Source organism: Triticum dicoccoides, chromosome 2A (assembly GCF_002162155.2).
Source record: "Triticum dicoccoides isolate Atlit2015 ecotype Zavitan chromosome 2A, WEW_v2.0, whole genome shotgun sequence".
In the NCBI taxonomy this organism is placed as follows: Eukaryota; Viridiplantae; Streptophyta; class Magnoliopsida; order Poales; family Poaceae; genus Triticum; species Triticum dicoccoides.
Window position 1 is genome coordinate 765696343 of NC_041382.1, and position 9133 is coordinate 765705475.

Genomic DNA, 9133 nt, shown 5'->3' on the forward strand with positions numbered 1-9133 from the left:
TCTTGATTCTCGCGCCATCGTGGGCCGTGTCTTTATTGGCAGTGTCACTATTTCTGGTGCCGCAGTTGCTTGCATCACCATTGCTGGTACCTCCATTTATGGCAGCCTCTGCATCAGCGCTTGGGTTTTTTCCATTGCCTCCTCCGTCCTTAGGGGTATCCACCATATAGACGTCGTAGGTGGATGTAGCTACCCACTTGCCGGTATTACTCATGGCAGGGGGCATCATCCATGTAGGAATCATCGCCGTATGCATATGCTAGAACATCGCTTAAATCCTCGATGGTAGCGACTAGATGGAGGTTGGGTTGAATTCCGGCTCCTCTAGTTTTTTTTCCATATCTGATCATAGACCGAGGTCCGACCGTCAGAGATAGAGAGGCTCTGAATCCGATCTAATATTTCATTCAGAAGTGTCTTGTCAGCCTCGCCCATGTCTTGACCGGGCTTAGCTGGAGTTTTGCCGAGGTCCCGTCTTACATGGCCTCGGGGATTTCGTCGGTCAAACTTGATGTATGGTCTGACGAGGCAGTGTTAGGCTCCAGGCTCAAAGATAGGTTCGATGAGTGATCCACGTCGTGGACCTGACCCATGATTGAATTGAGATCGACACTTCAGCGTCAGCGAGGTCCTCGGATTGGTCTGACACCCAGCCCAAAAATGGAAGTTCACTGCGGGCATCCGTAGGGTATTCGTTTCCAAACCTAATGGTCCGGCCTAGAGCGAAATTCTTGATCTGGCCGAGGTGGCCAGTCGAAACGGTGTAAAGCGTGATGCTGCCGAAGACAAAAGGTTGTCCGGGGAAGGTCTTCCGACAATCAATGTTGTCATCGATCCGAAGATAGGTCATGAAGCTGCTTTGCCACACAACTGGACCTACAAGGGCCACCAATGTCGGGCTTAAATCCGGCGGATCTCGGGTAGGGGTCCAGAACTGGTGATCTTGGCTAGACAGTGACAAGATGAACAAGAGACACGATTTTTGCCCTGGTTCGGGCCCTTTAGAAGAGGTAAAACCCCACGTCCTACTTTTGTTGTATTGATTGTGATGGAGTACAAAGTACAGGATGATCTACCTCAAGATCATATGAGTATGTTTCTAACTTAACCCTATGAGCTAAACCCCTTGGCTTATATAGGGACTGGGGATACCTAGGGTTACATAATGGTCGGTTACATCTAGGGATAAACTTGTCGATCATTTGACGGTGTCTTCGGAGGACTCCATCTTGAGAACGCCAGGGGGTCATGGGAAACATGGCTCATTCTTCAGTTATATCTAGTGGTCCTTGGTCCAGCCCATGACCGGCAGGCCGATGTGGCTAGCACCCGCTAATCCAGGACACCATCACCCGGCCCCTGCTGCCGATCTCTACCGGCTGCGGCTGAATCCATGGACTCCTCAACTCTGCAGCACACCCGGGATGGTTGACTGATGGTGATGTTTCACTGCGGCTAAATCCATCGAATCCTCCCTGTCTATGTTTCAATCTTTTCTTTTCGAGCTGATGGTGATGTTGGACTGATGCAGAGTTTTTATCCTGAAGCACGTTTGGTAAACATTTATATTTGTACTCCTCGATATTTGCTCTGCTTGTTTTCAAAAAAATGGGTCAAATTTTGTTTAACATTCAAACTTTGGTTTTGTAGTTTCCACCGAGATTTTGCTGAATTTTCTGAAATGACCGAATTTCGGCCATCTCATTCAGGGGCAAAAAAAACTCAAACCAAAAACCAAAACCTTGGCTGGCGCTGCTAAGTAGGACGAGCGCGGCTTCAGCCGGGTGCACTGGGAACGCGCATGAGCGCCAGCGCCAACAGTCTGCGTCGGTGAGAGAGAAGCGGCCGTAGACCCGATGCAGCAGCTCCAGCAGGAAAGCCCGCCCACTCCCTCCTCCTTTTCCTCCATGTCTGTCGTCTCATAGGTGATCTCCAATCCTGCTACATAGTGATGGGATGATGATGAAAAAGCCGAGTGCAGCAATTGATCGAATCGTGATTTCATCGTGGGTACCTATTCGAGCGTGGAGGTCACCGTCGTGGTCTTAACGAGGGTGCTTTAGGAGGCGGTAAGAGGTGGAGCAGAAAAGCCAATGCAAGGCACCCGGAAGGCGTTTTTGTTGCTATTGACCCGTTGCGGGTGCGCGGTAGCGCAATCCAAGCGAAGCCTGCGTGGGGCAATGACGAGGCCCTGCCGGTGCCGCTGACACGGTGCAGGCGTGCAGCAATGCCACCAGGCATGGTGTGATGGTGATCTATCACGTGATGAGGTAGTGTGCACGGGAGCTCGATTCTGGCGGCGTCGGGTAAATTAAGGTTTGAATTTCGGCGGTTGTAAGGATAAGATGATGCCTCTATGCTTTTGGGCTGCCTAGTCGGTTATAGAAGGAAGAACGACTCAGTCGCTTCGATGATCGGGGATTGGCTATGTATATAAAATATATTTTTGTGGGGTATATATAAAAGAAAATTTAGTCACGTGGTTTATTGATTGTTGTTTTTGGCTGACGTGGCAAATTTGTCGACGTGAATAGGTTGCATGTTAAAAGAAATATGATAATGAGGATGAACTATTTAGGTATTATATTCTCATAGCATTTACCATGTATGTCTAGCAAAATTCTGATTAGCCACACCCGCACACTACTAGGAAAAAGGCTACAAGCAGCGCGGGTAAAATGGCTACTAGTAGCGCTGGTACTCGCGCTACTAGTATCGCGCTACAGCTAAAAGTTAGTAGCAGCGCGGGTGCACCTGCGCTACTACTAACCTAACTACTAGTAGCGCTCACTTATATCCCACGCTACTACTAACCTAACTACTAGTAGCGCTCATTTCTTATTTCCCACGCTACTACTAACCAAACTACTAGTAGCGCTCATTTGTTTCCCACGCTACTACTAATAATTTAGGAATTAAGAAATAAAAGTTAGATATAGTATTCATGGATGGCAATACGTCCAGTGCAAACCAAACCAACGTCACATAACATTCTCAAGATTGCATTTAACATCAGACACACACAATGATCATCGAAAGGTGGGTACCTCCCCTGGTGTTCCATCATCAACCTAAACAGACCATTTCCCTAGATGTATCTACCAAGGCTCAGAGCTTAGACGCCGGTGGACCCAAATCCTCCCTCCCCCCGGACGGTGGCGTCGAGGTCCTCCACCTCGACGACCTCCAGCGTCGAAATCACCTGGACAGTCATCACTACAAGAAATATGTCAACTTGTGACTACCACTATTGGTCACTTAATGGTCACAAATTTCCATTTGTGACCTTTTTGTGACCAAAAACATAAGGTCAAAAGCTGGCCGTCGTAAACTGACTATAGCGACCTTTCTTCTGGAATGGTCGTAGACGTTTATGACCAAAATACATCTACTATGGCGTTTTGGTCACTAGCAACCTCCCCAGGCCACGTAGGCATCCAGCGTGGCAAGCTGATGTGGCACAAGATTCAGCCCGGTCCAATTCAGTTTTCTACATGGGCCTAGCCCATTAATTCAGCCTTTCTATATTTTTTCCTGTTAATTTTTCGTTGACTTCATGGGCCAAGCCCAACATTGCAGCCTAATTATTTTTGGGCTGTGGCCTTTTTGTCTTAGCAGTCCCATTTTTTGTTTTTTATAAAATGGGTCCCCGTTTTGAGGTTCTGGTAACTGGGTCCTAGCTGTCAGGGTCATATTCTTCATTTTTTTCAATTTAACATAAATAAATACCCAGTATGTCTGAGTCGCCGGACAAAACAATTCTACAAGTAACACTACAAATATTATCAGCCAGATTCAATACAAAGCTCCTGCTGTACAAAATAAGCTCTAACATACACTTTGCAAGCTCTGCAAGTGTAATAACAGTATGCCAGTCACAGCTACAAGCTCCACAAGTTCAATAATGAGATACAATATTTTACAAGCTCTACAAGTGTTATGTTCTTCAGCATGGAGCTCCTTCGACAGCTTTACTGGACGACCTGTTACATGAATCAACAAAAAAGAATCAAAAAAACTGAAGCCAATATATTATGAGCAGACCTTTCAAAAAAGGGCAGTTATTAAGAATGCCAACACAAATTCAGCTAGTACCATGCTTTTTATTCTCCAGCTAGTTAAAATGAGATACTCATTCATACAAGAAAACAGAAACACAATATGAAAATTCATTGCACAAGTGCAGGCCATGCAAAATACTTCACTACCACACATTGCACCTAAACTTCACAGAAGATATAATTATAAAATTCAGCTTGCTGCTACTGACATTGGAAAACTGCTGCGGGTTTGTTTTGATCACAGAAGATAGAACTGATAACATTAGTTTGCTGCAACTCTGTCGTAGATTTGTTTTAATCGCGGAAGATAGAATTGTTAAAATTCAATTTGCTCTACTGTCATTCAATAACTGCAACTGCAGCGAGACAAGTTCTCTTACCCAAAGAGCCGACGTGCATGGACTTGCGCATCAGATGACAGAGTCGTCGTACTATCATCAATACCAAATTCCCAAACTCAATATAAAAGAAGAGAAGTAACAGCCAACGAAAAAAGTATATGAAGACAAGGAGTGAGCATAAACAACAATTTTATTTAATTTTACTTGTTAGTTGAGGGGTGATGCACAAGGAGTCACAAGTATCTGAAAAACTGACACACGTGAGCTAGGAAGCAAGCATTGGATCAAAATTGGAAAGCGTACGTGACTACATACAACATCTGATTATATAAGCAACTGTACAACGCAGCTATGTGCTAATTGCAGGCCTCGTTTGGATGCAAAGTATTTTCAAAGCATTACTAGAATACCATAGATTTTGAAAAACTATAGTTTTGAATACTTTGAGGCGTTTGGCTATACCAAAAACTACGGTTTCATAAACAGTGGTATTGTTGTTACTGTGGTTCTCTTGGAGTATTAAAAAAAGCGGTCTAGACCTCTTTTTCTCAAACTGAGGAAAAGTCGCTCGTGTCATTGCTGGTTGACTACCGTGCATCTTGGTTCACAAGCATAACTAACCACATGTCAGTATGCTTTCAACGGCATGCACCACACTAATTAAAATAAGATACTAATTCCTACACTTTGTAATTAGCTACTGCCGATCACGTCTGCAACTTCGTAGCTCAGCGGTCAGAAGACCATACAGCGTTGCATGCAGCCGGCCGGCACACACTGATTCGTGTAGCTCCGTAGGTTTAGTATAAGTTAGATTAAGTTGTGTGACTATCGATCAAAACTATAGTAAAACAACATGAGCCAAATGCATCGGTAGTTTTTCTAAAACTGAGAAAAATGTATTTTCTTTAAAACCGTAGTATTCATTGCCCACGCATTGCAATACTGAAGCTTTGAGATACTATGGTATTTTAAATACAGCGCTGCCAAACTAGGTCCAGCCGATGACTGCACAGCAGCAACTACTTCAGACATTGGCTGGAGAAATGCTTATCTTTTTTATTCTTCAACGACATAAAAAGAAATGACAACACAGCACCAACAACAGTAGACTCTCACCCAACTAATATACTAGAACTAGATCAACCAAGCATCACTTTTAAAAAGCTCGGTTTAAGATACTTCAACGGCGTAAAATCTCAGTAGCATCTCCTTGTAACATCATATGCTCAGCTGACAAACGAGTCACATGCAACTCCTCTACATTATATCACACCAACACACAGAGTTGCATTCTAGATGAGGAAAAAAAAACATTGATGGCATGCTAGGCATCAGTTTTAAAAAGCTCAATTTTAGATCATCAAAGACCGGAAAGGCCTCAGCGGTCTAAATGTTTCACATCCTCTGCCCAGCACAACATCATCATCGTCACGGAAATTCCCTAAACAGTCAGCTATCCACAAAAACATAGTGACCCACATTACCAACGAGCTACTGTGAGCATGCAAGGACCATATACTATGCAGAGCTACTAAGCAAATGGGATTGGTAAGGAAGGGCAAAGAGAGGGAGGTGGCTACCTACTCCACAGGGGAACTTCCTGGTGGTGATGTTGAGCAGCATCCTGACGGGGCCATTGACCTTGAGCTGCTTCTCCTTGGCGCCCTTCACCAGATCTGAGGTCACTGTTCAACATACGCACACACAAACGCATCAGAACGGAGACGCACAAGTCCAGCCAAATTACAAAAGAAAAAAGAACATCTATTGCGGTGGCGAGGCAGTAAATGAGGCAGGCAGAGCAGAGCACATGACCTTCTGTGGCACGCCGTCATGGTCAGACTGGACGATGCCCTCCTCGTCGAGCTCGAGGTCGGACTCGACTATGTCCTCGTCGAGCTTGTTGGGCTCGGGGGTGGGGTCGCGCATGTCCTGGTCGTCCTCCTTGTCCTCCTCTTCATCGTCGATGTCGTCCTCCTTGTCCTCCTCTTCATCGTCGATGTCGTCCATGGAGGTCGCCTGCGCTTCCAAATCCAACACAGTAAAATTAACCAAAAAACACATGGTCCTAGATAGTATAAAATTAACCTAAAATGAACTAATACACATAATTAGTTCAGGAAAATGGATACAAGCGGACGAATCATCCTAACTAACCAGAAACAAAACATTATTTAGTCGCTAGGCGCTAAAGCGATAGATGTTAAACACTAACTGCCTTAATAAAAAAGAGCAATAGTAACAACCAGCAGGTACTAACGAACAGCTAGCACACCAACCATGCATCAACCGGAAACCAAATATGCATGCAATATGTATCATGATATGACGTACTTTGTAAGTTACTTGGACTTCCAGAACAGGAACCAAACATGAGAAATGTAACAACTGTTACAATAGAAATATTAGAACTAACTCCGTTGCCGGTGAATCCCTGATCTTCACTGCAGTGGCAAGATAAAACCACACAGAGTAATAAGCCTACACAGATGACATGATCTAGTGTACTAAGCTAAATCTACAAGGAGGGCATTTACAAGGACCAAATCATCACCGAAAACAACACCAAACAGATCATGGTCCTTGATCTGTTTACAGAGGGGTCTCCTTCTTGTCCTTGATCTCGCTGGACTGGATCCAGGTCTTGATCTGGTCCCAGTAGTGCTGCAACTTCTTGATCTCCTTCTTGAGGTCCGCCTCGAACTTCTCCTTCTGGTTCGCATTCTCGGTGTCGTAGACCTGCCCCAAAATCATGCAAAATCATGAGAATCTAGCGTGGGGGTTGGGGAGAGGAAAGAAGGAGGCGCGTGCGTGCGTGCCTTGTTCCAGATGTTGTCGAAGACGACGACGCCCTCCTGGACCTTCTTAAGGACGCGGTCGATCTTGCCCTGCAGCTTCCAACTGGCGCCCATGGCATCCGGCGGTTGATCTCACGGTGTCAAACCTCCTCCTCCAGCTCGCTGCCAGCGCAGGCGAGCCTCACCCTCCAGCCCGTGTCGTCGGCCCTGCTACGGCGGATGCTCACTACCTCCATCCCGAATCAGACCAGCCCGAGGAGGTCGAACCGCCGCGCGAACTCCTCGAGGAACTTGGTGCGGGTCGGCGGAGGAGCCCAGCTGGGTCGCGATCTGCGGCTTCGAGGAGCCCAGCTGCACGCCGGCCGCGGCCTCCGCCGCTTCCATCTCTCACCTTCTTCCCTCTTCTCCGGCGAGGTCGCCGATGGGCTGTGCGGGTGCGGGATCGGTCCTGCGTGTGGTCCGGGCGAGAGAATGGATGGGGCGACGCGGATCCAGGTAGCGGGGAACAGGAGCCACTTGAGGGCGGGGAGGCATGGGTACTCAGGCTCCTCGTTGTCGATGCAGGGGTGGAGGCCGGCCATGGTGCGGGGGCGGGGGCGGTGGCAGCGACGTGGTGGGAGACAGAGGTGAGGCGGAGAGGGAAGGACGGTGGCGGCGAGAGTGTGCGTAGATCTGGGCAGCGCGAGGGGAAGGACGGTGGCGGCGGCGATGGGGATAAGGGAGCGGCAGCGGCGATTGGGAGAAGGGGGCTAGGGTTTCGTGTGTGGACGAGGATGAGAGGGATTCGGGAGGGGGTGACAGCAACGAGGGGGGTGTGGGCTGCCGTTGGATCCAGGTGCATCGGACGGTGCTTAATCCATGATCCGCGTGAGATGATTTTAGACCAATCAGAACGCAGTATCTCCTTTGATGATGTTAAGACCATTTAAATTGGTCATAATTGATTAAAAATAAGATTTTGAATCATCTCTGCTATTTGACGACCTAAGAAATTTGTAAAAATAAATAGAGATAAAAAACCTTCGCATTCTGTCACCAAGTGTAACCTACTTTTCAGCAAAAATAAAAAACTTTGAATAATGTAAATATCATTAAAAAAAGTGTTCTAAGATATGAGTTTTTTGTAAGAGAATCATTTTTCAAGTGTCCAAAGTGATATTTTTATAAAGAACCTAGCAAATATTTGTTGCAAATTTGGAGCACATCAATTTTATTACTCACAATCATAGCACATGTGGGCGGCGAGCGGCTTGAGTGTGCGCGGGCGGCAGAGGATGAGGGGGGAGGATGAGGCCGGTTTGAACCCAAATGATTAAACTTATCGCCAAGGAAGTTTTGAGTTTTTGTGAAGGACCTACCATGTATTTGTTGAAAAATTGAACCAATTCAATTTTTCAAAATACTAGGCCATATTTAATGCATAATTGACCAAATGGTTGGGTGTCAAAAGTTTTGATCCACCTCTCGTGAAAAGACTAATTTCTGCCGATTCAGCTGGAAGCAGGTCAAATTTGAACCGTGACTGCCTCATAGTTTGCTATTTATTTTTCCCAAAAATCATTTTTAGGTACAAAAGTATCTATTTAATCAGAGAAACAACAAAAGTTTTCAGGGATTCAACTAGGAACAACCATGCCCACCGTTTTGACCGCGTTTTCAAATGGGCATAGAAAATTCAAAAAAAATCAAATAACTGGAGAACCTTCGCGTTGTGTCATTATATGTGACCAAGTTAGCAGGAAAAATAATAAACTTGTAATACGGCAATTCTTTCAAAAAAAGTGTTCTCAGAAATGAGCTATCATCTCTGAAGATTCATGGCTTTCAAGCCAAATGATCAATCTTATGGCCACATTCATGGCATAGTTTGTTCAAATGATCTCATATTGTGCACAAGGGTGCATATTGGAATGGCAAACAATGTTGCCTA

At 45.8% G+C, this 9133-nt stretch overlaps 2 pseudogenes; both read right to left on the minus strand.

Annotated features, from left to right (window-relative positions):
• Nucleotides 1-5549: 5549 nt before the first annotated feature.
• On the minus strand, nt 5550-5633 carry LOC119359862 (annotated as a pseudogene).
• Nucleotides 5634-5730: 97 nt separating this feature from the next.
• On the minus strand, nt 5731-5815 carry LOC119359860 (annotated as a pseudogene).
• Nucleotides 5816-9133: the final 3318 nt, after the last annotated feature.